Source organism: Oncorhynchus tshawytscha, linkage group LG22 (genome assembly GCF_018296145.1).
Source record: "Oncorhynchus tshawytscha isolate Ot180627B linkage group LG22, Otsh_v2.0, whole genome shotgun sequence".
In the NCBI taxonomy this organism is placed as follows: Eukaryota; Metazoa; Chordata; class Actinopteri; order Salmoniformes; family Salmonidae; genus Oncorhynchus; species Oncorhynchus tshawytscha.
The window spans coordinates 44,788,517-44,806,727 of record NC_056450.1 but is presented as its reverse complement, the minus strand read 5'-3'; the positions used below and the strand labels follow the sequence as shown (position 1 = coordinate 44,806,727).

The window sequence follows — 18,211 nt, the reverse complement described above, 5'->3', positions numbered from 1 at the left end:
GTTTAATTGGAATAGGTTCCAGTTGGAAGGTTTAGAGGCCATGACTATTTTCATAAATGTGTCAATAGATAGAGGATTACAAATCTAGAGTGTCTCCATTGATCCTAGGTCCTGGCAGTTCTGTGCAGACTCAGGACAACTGACTTTTGGAGAAACATTCAGGTTCAATGAGAAGTCCGTAATTTCATTTTTAATGATCATGATCTTTTTGGCGAAGTTTATGAATTCATCACTGCTGAAGTAAAAGCCATCCTCTCTTGGGGAATGCTGCTTTTTTGTTAGCTTTGTGAAAGTATCAAAAATAAATGTAGAATTGTTCTCATTCTCCTCAATTAGGTTGGAAAAATAGGATGAACGAGCAGCAGTGAGGGCTCTTCAATACTGCACAGTACTGTCAGTCCAAGCTAGTCGGAAGTCTTCCAGTTTGGTGTAGCGCCATTTCCGTTACAATTTTCTGTAAGTTTACTTCAGGGCATTTTTCTACTTGGGTATTTTCTGTAAGTTTACTTCAGGGCATTTTTCTACTTGGGTATTTTCTGTAAGTTTACTTCAGGGCATTTTTCTACTTGGGTATTTTCTGTAAGTTTACTTCAGGGCATTTTTCTACTTGGGTATTTTCTGTAAGTTTACCAGGGCATTTTTTATTTCTTGTGACAAATGCTTATTTTTTTGTTTTTGGGGGTGCGACTGCATCTAGGGTATTACACAAGATTAAATGGAGTTCCTCAGTTAGGTGGTTAACTGATGTTTGTACTCTGACGTCCTTGGGTAGGCGGGGGAGTCTGGAAGGGCATCTAGGAATGTTTAGGTTGTCCAAGAATATATAGCACGGCTTTTGATAATCCTTGGTTGGGGTCTGAGTAGATACATTTTTGTGATTGCAAACATAATAAGATGGTGGTCCGATAGTCCAGGATTATGAGGAAAAATATTTAGATCCACAATATTTATTCCACGGGCCAAAACTATATCCAGGGAGTGACTGTGGCAATGAGTAGGTCAAACGATATGTTTGGATTAAAAAAAACACTGAGTCGCCTTTTGGGTCTGTGGATTTTTTCATGTGAATATTGAAGTCACCAAAAATTATAATATTATCTGCCATGACTACAAGGTCCGATAGGAATTCAGGGAACTGAGTGAGGAATGCTGTATATGGCCCAGGAGGCCTGTAAACAGTAGCTATAAAAAGGATTGAGTAGGCTGCATAGATTTCATGACTTGAAGCTCAAAATACAAAAACGCAGTCGTCATTTTTGGGGGGTAAATAAAAATGTGCTGTCGTAAATGTTAGGAACACCTCCACCTTTGCGGGAGGCACAGGATATGGTCACTAGTGTAACCAGCAGGAGATGCCTCAATTAAAACAGTAAATGCATCAGGCTTAAGCCATGTTTCAGTCAGGCCAATCACATCAAGGTTATGATTAGTGATTAGTTCATTGACTATGACTGCATTAGAAGTGAGGGATCTAACATTATTTCGAGATTATTTTGAGATGTGAGATATCACAATCTCTTTCAATAATGACAGGAATGGAGGAGGTCTTTATCCTAGTGACATTGCTAAAGCGAACACCGCCATGTTTAGTTTTGCCCAACCCAGGTCGAGGCACAGACACGGTCTCAATGGGGATAGCTGAGCTGACTACACTGACTGTGCTAGTGGCAGACTCCACTAAACTGGTAAACAGCCTGCTGCCTGGCCTGCACCCTATCTCATTGTGGAGCTAGAGGAGTTAGAGTCCTGTCTATGTTCATGAGAGCACCCCTCCAGCTAGGATGGAGTCTGTCACTCCTCAGCAGGCCAGGCTTGGTCCTTTTTGTGGTGAGTCCCAAAAAAGGTACAATTATCTACAAATTCTATCTTTTGGGAGGGTAGGAAACAGTTTTCAACCAGCGATTGCGTTGTAAAGACTCTGCTGTAGAGCTCATCTCTCCCCCTAACTGGGAGGGGGCCAGAGACAATTACTCGATGCCGACACAACTTTCAAGATGATTTTCACGCTGAAGCTATGTTGTGCTTGGTGATCTCTGACTGTTTCATCCTAACATTGTTGGTGCCAACATGGATAACAATATCCCTATACTCTCTACACACTCCAGTTTTAGCCTTAGCCAGCACCATCTTCAGATTAGCCTTACTGTCGGTAGTCCTGCCACCTGGTAAACAGTGTACGATCGCTGGATGATTCTTTTGAAGTCCAATACTGCGGGTAATGGAGTCGCCAATGACTAGGGTTTTCAATTTGTCTGAGTAAATGGTTGGAGGCTTCGACGTCTCAGACCCCGTAAACGGGTGGTGGAGAGACCAGAGAATTGCTGGCCCCTGACGTCGACCCATTGCTTAATGGGGAGAACTGGTTGAAAGTTTGTCGGCTGCATGAGCGACACCGGTTGAGCATTCCTACAGCATTTCCTTCCAGAAGCCATGAGAAAATTTTCCGGCTGCAGGGGGATTTACTAGTAAGCCAGTGACTCAGCCCCCATAATAGGGTCAGAGGCAGAGAACCCCAGTGGAGAGAGTGGAACCGGCCAGGCAGAGACATCAAGGGCCGTTCACCTTCGCACCCCTTGGTCAGACTACACTCAATCTTAGGACCTACTGAAGAGATGAGTCTTCAATAAAGACTTAAAGGTTGAGACCGAGTCAGTAATCGGCTAATACAAGCAGACAAGATTGCGCCGCAGCTATAACATTATTCATTATATAGATAATTATGTATTTGAAATTAATGTGAAACAAGCTGGTTAATATGTTTCTGTTTCTCTGTTTTGTCCTCTCCAGATCACGACTGGTCAGCCTGTTCTGTCCTCTCCAGATCACGACTGGTCAGCCTGTTCTGTCCTCTCCAGATCACTACTGGCCAGCCTGTTCTGTCCTCTCCAGATCAATACTGGCCAGCCTGTTCTGTCCTCTCCAGATCACGACTGGCCAGACTGTTTGTCTTCTCCAGATCACGACTGGCCAGCCTGTTCTGTCTTCTCCAGGTCACGACTGCACAGCCTGTTCTCCTGTCCTCTGTTCTGTCCTTCCCCCGTCCTTCTGCTACTGCGCCCTCCCCCGCTGCCCATCTGAACACTGCAGGCCCCGTCTTACTCCTCTACCATGACGGTTGCAACAGGTGACCCGGGCTTCGGGGAGCGGAAGACCCTCTCCCAGTTCCCTGAGACTGGGGGAACTGGAACCTGTATTGGACCACGAGTGCTGTGAGCGTGTAGTCTGTATTGTCAACATCTCCGGGCTTCGTTGTTATCCGAGACGTAACTATACCATTTATATAGCGGAAGACCCTCTAACCCCAGTTCCCTGAGACTCTGCTGGGGGACCCCAAGAAGAGGATGAGGTAACTATACCATTTATATAGGTTGTTATCCTGTATTGATGATAACCCTAACTCTAACCCCAAGAAGAGGATGAGGTAACTATACCATTTATATAGGTTGTTATCCTGTATTGATGATAACCCTAACTCTAACCCCAAGAAGAGGATGAGGAGGTAACTAACTAACTCTAACCAGGTAACTATACCATTTATATAGGTTGTTATCCTGTATTGATGATAACTCTAACCCCAAGAAGAGGATGAGGTTACCATTTATAGGTTGTTATCCTGTATTGATGATAACCCTAACCCCAAGAAGAGGATGAGGTAACTATACCACTTATATAGGTTGTTATCCTGTATTGATGATAACCCTAACTCTAACCCCAAGAAGAGGATGAGGTAACTATACCACTTATATAGGTTGTTATCCTGTATTGATGATAACCCTAACTCTAACCCCAAGAAGAGGATGAGGTAACTATACCACTTATATAGGTTGTTATCCTGTATTGATGATAACCCTAACTCTAACCCCAAGAAGAGGATGAGGTAACTATACCATTTATATAGGTTGTTATCCTGTATTGATGATAACCCTAACCCCAAGAAGAGGAGGTTGTTATCCTGTATTGATGATAACCCTAACTCTGAGGTAACTATACCACTTATATTGGTTATTATTAGGGCTGTCAAACGATAACAAAAATGGTATCCAGTTGATTGCAGGATTTGCAGTGATTAAATTCAGAATTTGCAAAAGTTGAGCTGTAATTTAAGATGTTTTATAGAAAAAGCATTGCACAAATATTGACGTCTTGATTTTGTCCAAAGTAAGACATGGTAATCAAAAACAGGTAAATTGATCAGTCACACTTTCTATAACCTCTACGTCTATCAGGTCTCAAACTAAGACCCAGATGCAGACACAGGAGGCAGACAGTACAAGTCTCAAAGTGTATTATAGTTCAAGGGGCAGGCAAAAGGTAAGTCAAGGCAGGCAAAGGGTCGTAATCCAAATCAGAGTCAGGGAGGAACAAGACGGGAGGCAGGATCAGAGTCAGGTCAGGCAGGTACAAGACGGCGGGCAGGATCAGAGTCAGATCAGGCAGAAAGGTCAGAACTGGGAAGACTAAGAACCAAAAACTTGATTTCGGAAAAACATGGGAACATGGAAACAGGAGAAAAATTGCTGCGAGACATCTAGATACATGGAAAGTGGGATGAGAGTGTTGGGAAACAGAAGGTGAACAGCAGAGTGGCTAAGGACCTTAGAGATGGGGAAAGGTCTGATAAAACGGAGGGAAAGTTGGCAGGACTCCACCCCCAGGGCCAGGCCCTGAATGGACAGCCATACCCCCCTTGGGGAACAGGGATCCGGTGCCTGTTGTCGATACCTGGAGGTGGTATTGAGAAGAGCGGCCTGGGCTCTCTTCCAGGTACGGCGACAGCGACGGACGCACATCTGGGCCGAGGGGAATGCTGGCCTCTTCCTCTTGCTCAGGGAAGAGCGGGATCTGATATCCCAGGGAACACTCAAAAGGTGAGAGCCGTAGTAGAACAGGGAAGGGTGTTGCAGGCATATTCCATCCACATGAGTTGCTGGCTCCAGGTGATGGGATTGGTGGACGAAGCAGCGAAGAGTTGTCTCCAGGGATTGATTGGCTCGCTCCAACTGGCCGATAGACTGGGGATGAAAACCAGAGGCTGGTCGACGACCCAATGAGGGTGCAGAGCGCCTTCCAGAACCGGGACAAGAACTGAGGACCACGATCGGAGACCATGCCTACCGGCAGTCCATGGATCTGGAAGATGAGCTGCACAATGAGCTGGACCGTCTCCTTAGCTGAGGGAAACTTAGGAAAGGGAATAAAATGGACTGCTTTGGAAAACCTATCCACCACTGTGAGGATGGTGGTGCTGCCATCTGATGGAGGGAGACCAGTGAAGAAGTCCAGCGATAAGGGGCGGTGAGGTACAGGGAAGGGTTGAAGGAGACCAGCCAGAGCTTGCCGCAGAGTCTTGTTCGACACACACACTGTACAGGCAGCAACAAATGCAGAGACATCAGGAACCATGGTGAGCCACCAAAAACATTGTCGGACAAAATCCAAGGTCCGACGGGAGCCAGGATGATCATTCCAGAACAGGAGCACAGGCAGAGTCCGTGACAAACATCTGGTTAGCTGGGTCACCTCCTCTTTCAGACCAGATTCTCGATTCCTCAGATAATAGCAGCCGCAAGTTCTTCAAACCAAGCTGCTTACCTATTGCAGATTCAGTCTTCCCAGCCTTGTGCAGGTCTACAATTTTGTTTCTGGTGTCCTTTGACAGCACTTTGGTCTTGGCCATAGTGGAGTTTGGAGTGTGACTGTTTGAGGTTGTGGACAGGTGTCTTTTATACTGATAACAAGTTCAAACAGGTGCCATTAATACAGGTAACGAGTGGAGGACAGAGGAGCCTCTTAAAGGAGAAGTTACAGGTCTGTGCGAGCCAGAAATCTTGCTTGTTTGTAGGTGACAAATTACTTATTTTCCACCATAATTTGCAAATAAATTCATAAAAAATCCTACAATGTGATTTTCTGGATTTGTTCCCCCTCATTTTGTCTGTCATAGTTGAAGTGTACCTATGATGAAAATTACAGGCCTTTCTCATCTTTTTAAGTGGGAGAACTTGGTGGCTGACTAAATACGTTTTTGCCCCACTGTATAGTTACAGCAGGCCAAGGTAGGAGAGTCAGACACACACACATGCAACATCACTCACATGTACTTCCTGTATTGGAGTTGGTCCTGTGGGTCGGGGCGGATGGGGCACCAGCATCCTCCTCCTGAATGCTCCTCGCCATGGCTGTAAAAGCTGGGGTCGCTGGAATATGTTGCCCCCTCTGGATTTGAGGTTTTACCAAAACCTTGGCCAGCCGCTCGAGAAAGAGCCGTCTCCTCTGGAGCTTCCCTCTGATCAATCTGAGTTCAAAGCCGAGATGTCCAAGATGTTGAAGAATATCACAAGTTGCCAGCGTAGGGTTCTTCTTTTGCAACTGTAGCCTGTCACCAGCTTGTCTAAATTGTCCATAATTCCTTTTGTGGCGTTGTAATCCATTATGATTTCTGTTATTTGATGTTCCTGGACACAGATTCTCCCATCCCTATACAACGTACTCATGAGTACCACATTTTTGCGTTTCTTTGGCATGTAGGACACTAGGGACGTGTCGGCAGTAAACAAACTTAGAGGACTTGAAAGGCCTGTTTCGTGTATTCAACAGCTGAGATAGGAGCTGTGGCTTGATTTTTCATACTGTTCCTACCATCATCAGCTTCCTCTTGAGGAGCTCCTGTCCCAGCGTGTGCAAAGTAAAAAAGTAATTGCATGTGTTAATGTAGCCACGGAGTCCGTGTGTCAGGTCCAGGACAACCCACATCCCTTGGTTCATCTCAGGGGCTCCTCCATCTGGCTTCCCAATATATACACTTGCAAGTTCCACGCATATGATGAAAAAGCATCACAGGCAGCCCAGATCTTGATTCCATATTTTGTGGGTTTAGACCGTAGGTACTGCCTGAATGGGCAGCGGCCCCTAAATGGCATAAGCTACTCATCAACAGTAACGTTGGGCCCAGGGTTGTACAACAGGGGAAGGAGGTCCACCCACTTGTCCCACACGGACCTGATTTCAGCTAGCTTGTCTCTCTACACTGACCTGATAGCAGCTAGCTTGTCTCTCTGCACTGACCTGATAGCAGCTAGCTTGTCTCTCTGAACTGACCTGATAGCAGCTAACTTGTCTCTCTGCACTGACCTGATAGCAGTTAGATTGTTTCTCTGCACTAACCTAATAGCAGCTAACTTGTCTCTCTGCACTGACCTGATAGCAGCTAGCTTGTCTCTCTGCACTGACCTGATAGCAGCTAGCTTGTCTCTCTGCATTGACCTGATTTCAGCTAGCTTGTCTCTCTGTTGACGGGCTGGTCCTAAGGCTGGTTGCTGACGGGCTCGTCCTGGGGCTGGTTGCTGGGCTCGTCCTGAGACTGGCTGCTGACGGGCTCGTCCTGGGGCAGGCTGCTGATGCGCTCGTCCTGAGGCTGGTTGCTGACGGGCTCGTCCTGAGGCTGGCTGCTGATGGGATCGTTCTGAGGCTGGCTGCTGATGGGCTCGTCTTGTGGCTGGCTGCTGATGGGCTCGTCCTGAGGCTGGCTGCAGATGGGCTCGTCCTGAGGCTGGCTGTTGACGGGCTGGTCCTGAGGCTGGCTGTTGACGGGCTGGTCCTGAGGCTGGTTGCTGACGGGCTCGTCCTGGGGCTGGTTGCTGACGGGCTCGTCCTGAGACTGGCTGCTGACGGGCTCGTCCCTGGGGCTGGCTGCTGACGGGCTCGTCCTGAGGCTGGCTGCTGACGGGCTCGTCCTGAGGCTGGCTGCAGATGGGCTCGTCCTGAGGCTGGCTGCAGATGGGCTCGTCCTGAGGCTGGCTGCAGATTGGCTGGCTGCTGATGGGTGAGGCTGGCCTGAGGCTGGCTGCTGACGGGCTCGTCCTGAGGCTGGCTGCTGTCCGGGTTAGTCCTGAGGCTGGCTGCTGACGGGCTGGTCCTGAGGCTGGTTGCTGACGGGCTCGTACAGGGTCTAGCTGCTGATGGGCTGTCCTGAGGCTGGCTGCTGATGGGCTCTGATGGGCCCTGAGGCTGGCTCCTGATGAGGCTGGCTGGCTGATGAGGCGTCCTGAAGTGGCTGCAGATGGGGCTGAGGCTGGGCTGATGGGCTCGTCCTGAGGATGGCTGAGGCTGGGCTGCGTCCCTCTGAGGCTGGCTGCTGATGGCTGGCTGCAGATGGGTTCGTCCTGAGGCTGGCTGCTGATGGGATCCTGGGCTGGCTGATGATGGCACGCTGAGACGTCCAGGGGCTGGCTGCTGATGGGCTCGTCCTGAGGCTGGCTGCTGATGGGCTCGTCCTGAGGCTGGCTGCTGATGGGTTCTGAGGCTGGCTCTGAGGCTGGCTGCAGATGGGCTCGTCCGTCCTGTGGTGGCTGCAGATGGGCTCGTCCTGAGGCTGGTTGCTGATGGGCTGCGTCCTGAGGATGGCTGCTGATGGGCTCGTCCGTCCTGAGGCTGGCTGCTGATGGGGATCGTTCTGAGGCTGGCTGCTGATGGGCTCGTCCTGTGGCTGGCTGCTGATGGGCTCGTCCTGAGGCTGGCTGCTGATGGGCAGTCCTGAGGCTGGCTGCAGATCCTCGTCCTGAGGCTGGCTGCTGATGGGCTCGTCCTGGGGCTGGCTGCTGACGGGTCCTGAGGCTGGCTGATGATGGCATCGTCCTGAGGGTGGTTGCTGAAGTGGGCAGATGGGCTCGTGAGGCTGGCCTGAGACTGGCTGGCTGCTGATGGGCTCGTCCTGGGCTGGCTGCTGATGGGCTCGGGTCCTGAGGCTGGCTGCTGATGGGTTCGTCCTGAGGCTGGCTGCTGATGGGCTCATCCTGTGGCTGGCTGCAGATGGGCTCGTCCTGAAAGTGGCTGCAGATGGGATCGTCCTGAGGCTGGTTGCTGATGGGTCCTGAGGCTGGCTGCTGATGGGCTCGTCCTGAGGCTGGGCTGGCTGTCCTGAGGCTGGGCTGATGGGCTCCTGAGGCTGGCTGCTGTCCTGAGGCTGGCTGCTGATGGGCTCGTCCTGAGGCTGGCTGCTGGGCTGGCTGCTGACGGGCTCATCCTGAGGCTGGCTACAGATGGGCTCCCTGAGGCTGGGCTGAGATGGGCTCGTCCTGAGGCTGGCTGCTGGCTGGGGCTCCTGAGGCTGGCTGCTGATGGGCTCGTCCTGAGGCTGGCTGCAGATGGGCTCGTCCTGAGGCTGGCTGCTGACGGGCTCGTCCTGGGGCTGGCTGCTGGGACGGGCTCGTCGTGAGGCTGGTTGCTGATGGGCACGTCCAGGGGCTGGCTGCTGATGGGCTCGTCCTGAGACTGGCTGCAGATGGGCTCGTCCTGAGGTCCTGAGGCTGGCTGCTGATGGGTTCGTCCTGAGGCTGGCTGCAGATGGGCACGTCCTGAAAGTGGCTGCAGATGGGCTCGGCCCTGAGGCTGGCTGCTGATGGGCTCGTCCTGAGGCTGGCTGCTGATGGGCTCGTCCTGAGGCTGGCTGCTGATGGGCTCGTCCTGAGGGTGGTTGCTGACGGGCTCGTCCTGAGACTGGTTGCTGACGGGCTCGTAGAGGGGCTGGCTGCTGATGGGCTCGTCCTGAGGCTGGCTGCTGATGGGCCCGTCCTGAGGCTGGCTGCTGATGGGCTCGTCCTGTGGCTGGCTGCAGATGGGCTCATCCTGAAAGTGGCTGCAGATGGGTTCGTCCTGAGGCTGGTTGCTGATGGGCTCGTCCTGAGGCTGGCTGCTGATGGGCTCGTCCTGAGGCTGGTTGCTGATGGGCTGAGGCTGGTGGGCACGTCCTGAGGCTGGCTGCCCTGAGGCTGGCTGCTGATGGGCTCGTCCTGAGGCTGGCTGCTGATGGGCTTGTCCTGAGGCTGGCTGCTGATGGGCACGTCCTGAGGCTGGCTGCTGATGGGCTCGTCCTGAGGCTGGCTGCTGATGGGCTGGTCCTGAGGGCTCGTGGGCTCGTCCTGAGGCTGGCTGCAGATGGACTCGTCCTGAGGCTGGCTGCAGATGGGTTCGTCCTGAGGCTGGCTGCAGATGGGCTCGTCCTGAGGCTGGCTGCTGACGGGCTCGTCCTGAGGCTGGTTGCTGATGCGCTCATCCTGAGGCTGGCTGCTGACAGGCTGAGGCTCCTGGGGCTGGTTGCTGACGGGCTCATCCTGAGGCTGGCTACAGATGGGCTCGTCCTGAGGCTGGCTGCAGATGGGCTGGCTGCGTCCTGAGGCTGGCTGCTGATGGGTTAGTCCTGAGGCTGGGCTGGCTGCAGACAGGCTGCAGATGGGCTCGTCCTGAGGTCCTGAGGCTGGCTTGCTGATGGGCTCGTCCTGAGGCTGGCTTTTGACGGGCTCGTCCTGAGGCTGGCTGCTGATGGGCTCGTCCTGAGGCTGGCTGCAGATGGGCTCATCCTGAGGCCGGCTGCAGATGGGCTCGTCCTGAGGCTGGCTGCTGACGGGTTAGTCCTGAGGCTGGCTGCTGACAGGCTGGTCCTGAGGCTGGCTGCTGACGGGCTGGTCCGAGGCTTGCTGCTGATGGGCTCGTCCTGAGGCTGGCTGCAGATGGGCTCATCCTGAGGCTGGCTGCAGATTGGTTCGTCCTGAGGCTGGTTGCTGATGGGCTCGTCCTGAGGCTGGTTGCTGACGGGCTCGTCCTGAGGCTGGCTGCTGACGGAGTCGTCCTGGGGCTGGCTGCTGATGGGCTCGTCCTGAGGCTGGTTGCTGATGGGCTGGACCTGGGGCTGTGATGAAAGAAATAAAAGCTGAAAGAAATCACTCTACTATTATTCTGACATGTCACATTCTTAAAATAAAGTTGTGATCCTAACTGACCTAAAACAGGGAATTTTTACTAGGATGTAATGTCAGGAATTGTGAAAAACTGAGTTTAAATGTATTTGGCTATGGTGTATGTAGTGGCATAGGCAAGGTGCAATAGATGGTATAAAACACACTATATACATGTGATATGAGTAATGTAAGATATGTGAATATTATTATTAAAGTGCCATTGTATAAAGTGACTCGTGATCCATTTATTAAAGTGGCCAGTAATTGGGTCTCAGTGTAGGCAGCAGCATCTCTGAGTTAGTGATTGCTGTTTAGCAGTTTGATGGCCTTGAGATAGAAGCTGTTTTTCAATCTCTCGGTCCCAGCTTTGACGCACGTGTACTGACCTCGCCTTCTGAATGATAGCATGGTGAACTGGCAGTGGCTCGGGTGGTTGTTGTCCTTGATGATCTTTATGGCCTTCCTGTGACATCGGGTACTGTAGGTGTCATGGAGGTATGTAGTTTGCCCCCAGTGATGCGTTGTGCAGACCCCACCGCCCTCTGGTGAGCCCTGCGGTTGAGGGCGGAGCAGTTGCCGTACCAGGCTGTGATACAGCCTGACAGGATGCTCTCAATTGTGCATCTGTAAAAGTTTGCCAGGGTTTTGGATGACAAGCCACTTTTCTTCAGCCTCCTGAGGTTGAAGTGGTGCGCCTTCGTCACCACACTGTCTGTGTGGGTGGACCATTTCAGTTTGTCAGTGATGTGTACGCCAAGGAACTTAATACTTTCCACCTTCTCCACTGCTGTCCCTTTAATGTGGATAGGGCAGGGTTCCCTCTGCTGTTTCCTCAAGTCCACAATCATCTCCTTTGTTTTGTTGACATTGAGTGTTGAGTTGTTTTCCTGACACCACACTCCGAGTGCCCTCACCTCCTCCCTGTAGGCCGTCTCGTCGTTGTTGGTAATCAAGCCTACCACTGTTGTGTCGTCCGCAAACTTGATGAATGAGCTGGAGGCGTGCATGGCCACGCAGTTGTGGGTGAACAGTGAGTACAGCAGAGGGTTGAGCACGCACCGTTGTGGGGCCCCAGTGTTGAGGGTCAGCAAAGTGGAGATATTGGTTCCTACCTTCACCACCTGGGGGCAGCCCATCAGAAAGTCCAGGACCCAATTGCACAGGGTGGGGTTGAGACCCAGGGCCTCCAGCTTAATGGTGAGATTGGTGGGTACTATGGTGTTGAATGCTGAGCAGTAGTCAATGAACAGCATTCTTACATAGGTATTTGTCTTGTCCAGATGGGATAGGGCAGTGTGCAGTGGGATGGCGATTGCATCGTCTGTGGACCTGTTGGGGCGGTATGCAAACAGAAGTGGGTCTAGGGTGGCCAATAAGGTGGAGGTGATATGATCCTTGACTAGTCTCTCAAAGCACTTCATGATGACAGAAGTGAGTGCTACAAGGCGGTAGTCATTTAGCTCAGTTATCTTAGCGTTCTTGGGTACAGAAACAATGATAGCCATCTTGAAGCATGTGGGGACAACAGCCTTGGATAGGCAGTGATTGAATGTGGCCAGCTGGGAAGCTGTCTGGGCCGGCAGCCTTGTGAGGGTTAACGCGTCAGCCATGGAGAAGGAGACGGTGGGGGGGCAGTCCTTGTTAGCGGGCAAAGATGGTGTTTAGTTTGTGTGGAAGTGTGACGTCGGTGTCCGTGGTGGTTTTCTTTTTGTAGTCTGTGAATTCCTGTAGACCCTGCCACATATGTCTCATATCTGAGCCATTGAATTGCGACTCCACTTTGTCCCTATATAACTACACTGATTATATTCAGCCATACACCCAGTCCTCGTTCCACCTTGTCCCTGTACTGGCATCTTGTTTGATTGCCTTGCTGAGGGAATAACTACATGGTTTATATTCAGACATATTACCAGACCTCGTTCCGTGGTTAAATGAGGTTGATCGTGCTTTCAGTTTTGCGGAAATGCCGCCATCCATCCCAGGTTTCTGGTTAGGGTAGGTTTTAATAGTCACAGTGGGTACAACATCTCCAATGCACTTCTTTATAAACGCACTCACCGAGTCAGCGTATTGGACAATGTTGTTATCAGAGGCTGACCGAAACATATCCCAGTCTGCGTGGTCAAAACAATCTTGACACGTGGCTTCCGATTGGTCAGACCAGCATTGACTGGTTTCGTCACTGGTACATCTGTTTGAGTTTCTGCCTATAAGACGGTGGGAGCAAGATGATGTTGTGGTCGGATTTGCCCGAAGGGAGGGCAGTGGAGGGATTTGTAAGCATCGTGGAAGTTAGAGAAGCAGTGGTCGAGGGTATTGCCCATGCACGTAGCACAATCAATATGCTGATAGAATTTAGGTAGCCTTGTCATGTGCTTTTTACTGAGGAGTGGCTTCCATCTGGCCAGTCTACAATAAAGGCCTGATTGGTGGAGTGCTGCAGAGATGGTTGTTCTTCTGGCAGGTTCTCTTATCGCCACAGATTAACTCTGGAGCTCTGTCAGAGTGACCATCGGGTTCTTGGTCACCTCCCTGACCAAGGCCCCTCTCCCCCGATTGCTCAGTTTGGCCAGACAGCCAGCCCTGGGAAGAGTCTTGGTGGTTCCAAACATCTTCCATTTATGAATGTTGCAATGCTGCAGAATTCTTTTGGTACCCTTCCCCAAATCTGTGCTTTTACACAATCCTGTCTCGGAGCTCTACAGACAATTCCTTCAACCTCATGTATTGGTTTTTGCTCTGACATGCACTGTCAAATGTGGGACCATATATAGACAGGTGTGTACCTTTCCAAAATCATGTCCAATCAATCGAATTTACCATAGTTGAAATCCAATCAAGTTGTAGAAACATCTCAAGGATGATCAATGGAAACAGGATGCTCAATGAGCTGAATTTCGAGTCTCATAGCAATGGGTCTGAATACTTATGTCAATAAAGTGTTTCTGTTTTTTATTTGTAAGAACTTTGCTAAAATTTCACTTTATTAATATTGTGTGTAAATTGATGAGGATTTTAAAATATTTAATACATTTTAGAACCAGGTTGTATACTTTATGAATACTTTCAGTATTAGTATAACACGTTCAGTATTAGTATATTATATTATTAGTATGTTACGGGTATGTGAGACCAGGGAGACCTGTCCAGAGTTGTTTATTAGGAAATGGAACTGTACTAAGTAGCTTATTTTAAGAACCAAACAACAATTTTGTCTGTCGTTGTTTGTTGCCACTACCGTTGCTGCCTAACTTTGCTGCACCGTCCTCTATTCATTTCAATGTGTTGACAGTTGGAGAAATTGTTTGAGGCTGAATTCAAAAAGTATGAAAGCCAACGCTCTAATATTTTAGAACACTTCTGCGTGTATGCATACGCTTTGTGGACTATGACAGATGCTTATCTCCAAGAAGAGACGGAGGTAAGATAGGGTCTTCAATACTTTATTGTTTTTGTCCTGTTAACACTATCTCCAAGAAGAGACGGAGGTAAGATAGGGTCTTCAATACTTTATTGTTTTTGTCCTGTTAACACTATCTCCAAGAAGAGACGGAGGTAAGATAGGGTCTTCAATACTTTATTGTTTTTGTCCTGTTAACACTAACCCCAAGAAGAGACGGAGGTAAGATAGGGTATTCAATACTTTATTGTTTTAGTCCTGTTAACACTATCTCCAAGAAGAGACGGAGGTAAGATAGGGTCTTCAATACTTTATTGTTTTTGTCCTGTTAACACTAACCCCAAGAAGAGACGGAGGTAAGATAGGGTATTCAATACTTTATTGTTTTAGTCCTGTTAACACTAACTCCAAGAAGAGAATGAGATAAGATAGGGTCTTCAATACTTTACTGGTACTTTAGTTTTTATAATGTTATCTGTTAATGTTCTGCATTTGAGGTTGTATCTACTACTTACAACGAATCTCTCTCTCTCCAGGTACTTCGATCCTTTGAGGAACGAGTATTTCTTCGACAGGAACCGACCCAGTTTCGACGCCATCCTCTACTACTACCAGTCAGGCGGGAGACTGCGTCGGCCAGTTAATGTCACTCTAGACATCTTCTCTGAGGAGATCCGCTTCTATGAACTGGGAGAGGAGGCCATGGAGATCTTCAGGGAGGATGAGGGCTTCATTAAGGAAGAAGAGCGTCCTCTCCCGGAGAATGAGTTTCAGAGACAGGTACATTCAATTGTTATTTATTGGTGGCACATTGTCTAGTTAATATAAACTTAATATAAATATATTAATCTGTTACTAGCAAATGTCTCAGCGAATGTTTGCTATCTGCTGTCAATTTTATAAGTGTGTGCATGTGCGTGTGAACTTGAACAGGTGTGGCTGCTGTTCGAGTATCCGGAGAGTTCCGGCGCGGCCCGTATCATCGCCATCATCAGCGTCATGGTGATCCTGATCTCTATCGTGTCCTTCTGCCTGGAGACACTCCCCGTGTTCCGGAACGACGAAGAGGACGATGGCAACAAGGTGTTCCAGCCCTTCAACAACTCCACCTCTTCTTACACATCTTCCTACTTCACTGATCCCTTCTTCATCCTGGAGACGCTCTGCATCATCTGGTTCTCCTTTGAGTTCCTCGTCCGCTTTTCGCGTGTCCTAGTAAAGCCGGGTTCTTCGGTAACATTATGAATATCATCGATATTGTGGCGATTATTCCATATTTCATCACGTTGGGCACAGAGCTGGCAGAGAAACCGGAGGACGGGCAGGCTGGGCAGCAGGCCATGTCCCTGGCCATCCTCAGGGTCATCCGTCTAGTCAGGGTATTCAGGATCTTCAAGCTGTCCAGACATTCCAAGGGGCTCCAGATCCTGGGCCAGACCCTGAAGGCCAGCATGCGGGAGCTGGGCCTGCTCATCTTCTTCCTCTTCATCGGCGTCATCCTCTTCTCCAGTGCTGTTTACTTCGCTGAGGCCGACGAGGCGGACTCCCAGTTCAGTAGCATTCCAGAAGCCTTCTGGTGGGCCGTGGTTTCCATGACCACCGTGGGCTACGGCGACATGGTGCCCACCACCATCGGCGGGAAAATCGTTGGATCGCTCTGCGCCATCGCCGCGTGCTGACCATTGCATTACCAGTTCCTGTCATCGTGTCCAACTTCAACTACTTCTACCACCGGGAGACCGAGGGTGAGGAACAGGCGCAGTACCTGAACACACCCAGCGTGCCCGAGGCCGACTCAGCCGAGGACCTGAAGAAGAGCGGCCGCAGCGGGAGTGGTTCCACCCTCAGTAAGTCAGACTACATGGAGATACAGGAAGCTGCACTGAACCACAGCACAGAAGACTTCAGAGCAGAGAGACTCAAGACAGGCAACTGCACCCTGTTGGCTAATGCTAACACCTTGGCTAATGCTAACACACCAGGAAATGCTAACACCTTGGCTAACGCTAACACGCCAGGTAATGCTAACACCTTGGCTAACACTAACACGCTGGCTAACACAAACTATGTCAACATCACCAAGATAAGAACGGAAGTATAGCTGGATTCAGACGGTATAACACCAACTTCCTGGCCTGTCGGGGTTGACAGTGAACTGGAAGGAAATAGTAGAGGAGGGTGGAGGACTGAGTAAAGACCCTTCCTCTCTCTGATTTTGTAAACGGCTTGGAGCCCCTACTGGAGCTATCCAGACTAGATCACTGAAACTCTGATAGAGGCCCTGCAAGGTGGACCTTAGCCCCTATCTTACCCCCAAAATGACCAGTTCCTAACTCAAGCCCCCTCACCCATCCACCTCTGTTGAGAGGTCAATCTTCCCTGTGTTCAGTGTCTGCATGGCATTAGTCTGGTCTGTGTGACTGTTAAACTGTTCAGTAGTCATCTATATACACTGCTCCCTACAGTAGCCCAATAGTAGGCGGACTGCCGACGGATACTAGACCTAAAAACTCTCAGACAGCATAGAGGGACCACTCTGCTCATACTGCCAAAATCCCGTCAGCAGAGATCTAGGATCAGTTTTCCCTGAACAAGTCCTAGCCGTAACCAATAGGAGATATACTGCAAAACTGACCTTAGATCACCGTCTCATCATCTTCTAATTACTTAGCTCTAACTGCCAGCCGATAGGAGCTTATTGACCCCACCTCTCCCACCCCATACCCCCTGAACCTCTCTCCCACCCCATACCCCCTGAAACTCTCTCCCACCCCACCACCTGAAACTCTCTCCCACCCCATACCACCTGAAACTCTCTCCCACCCCATACCCCTGAAACTCTCTCCCACCCCATACCCCTGAAACTCTCTCCCACCCCATACCCCTGAAACTCTCTCCCACTCTATACCCCCTGATACTCTCTCCCACCCCATACCCACTGATACTCTCTAGCACCCCATACCCCTGAAACTCTCTCCCACGCCATACCCCCTGAAACTCTCTCCCACCCCACCACCTGAAACTCTCTCCCAACCCATACGGCCTGATACTCTCTAGCACCCCATACCCCCTGAAACTCTCTCCCACCCCATACCACCTGAAACTCTCTCCCACCCCATACCCTGAAACTCTCTCCCACCCCATACCCCTGAAACTCTCTCCCACCCTATACCCCTGAAACTCTCTCCCACCCCATACCACCTGAAACTCTCTAGCACCCCATACCCCCTGAAACTCTCTCCCACCCCATACCCCTGAAACTCTCTCCCACCCCATACCCCTGAAACTCTCTCTCCCACCCCATACCCCCTGAACTCTCTCCCACCCCATACCCCCTGAAACTCTCTCCCACCCCATACCCCATGAAACTCTCTCCCACCCCATACCCCCTGAAACTCTCTCAAAATATTCAAACCCCGGGGTTACTACTACTGGGGTTACTACTACTGGGATTACTACTACTGGGGTTACTACTACTGGGGTTACTACTACTGGGGTTACTACTACTGGGATTACTACTACTAGGGTTACTACTACTGGGGTTACTACTACTGGGGTTACTACTACTGGGATTACTACTACTGGGGTTACTAATACTGGGATTACTACTACTGGGGTTACTACTACTGGGGTTACTACTACCTGGGGTTACTACTACTACTGGGGTTACTACTACTGGGGTTACTACTACTGGGGTTACTACTACTACTGGGGTTACTACTACTGGGGTTACTACTACTGGGATTACTACTACTGGGGTTACTACTACTGGGGTTACTACTACTGGGGTTACTACTACAGGGATTACTACTACTGGGGTTACTACTACTGGGATTACTACTACTAGGGTTACTACTACTGGGGTTACTACTACTGGGATTACTACTACTGGGGTTACTACTACTACTGGGGTTACTACTACTGGGGTTACTACTACTGGGGTTACTACTACTGGGGTTACTACTACTGGGGTTCCTACTACTGGGGTTCCTACTACTGGGATTACTACTACTGGGGTTACTACTACTGGGGTTACTACTACTGGGGTTACTACTACTACTGGGGTTACTACTAC

At 50.1% G+C, this 18,211-nt stretch overlaps 1 pseudogene; it reads left to right on the top strand.

The window, feature by feature from the left end:
- LOC112238757 overlaps positions 1 to 16,237 on the top strand; it is a 63,671-nt pseudogene extending 47,434 nt beyond the window's left edge.
- Positions 16,238 to 18,211: the final 1,974 nt, after the last annotated feature.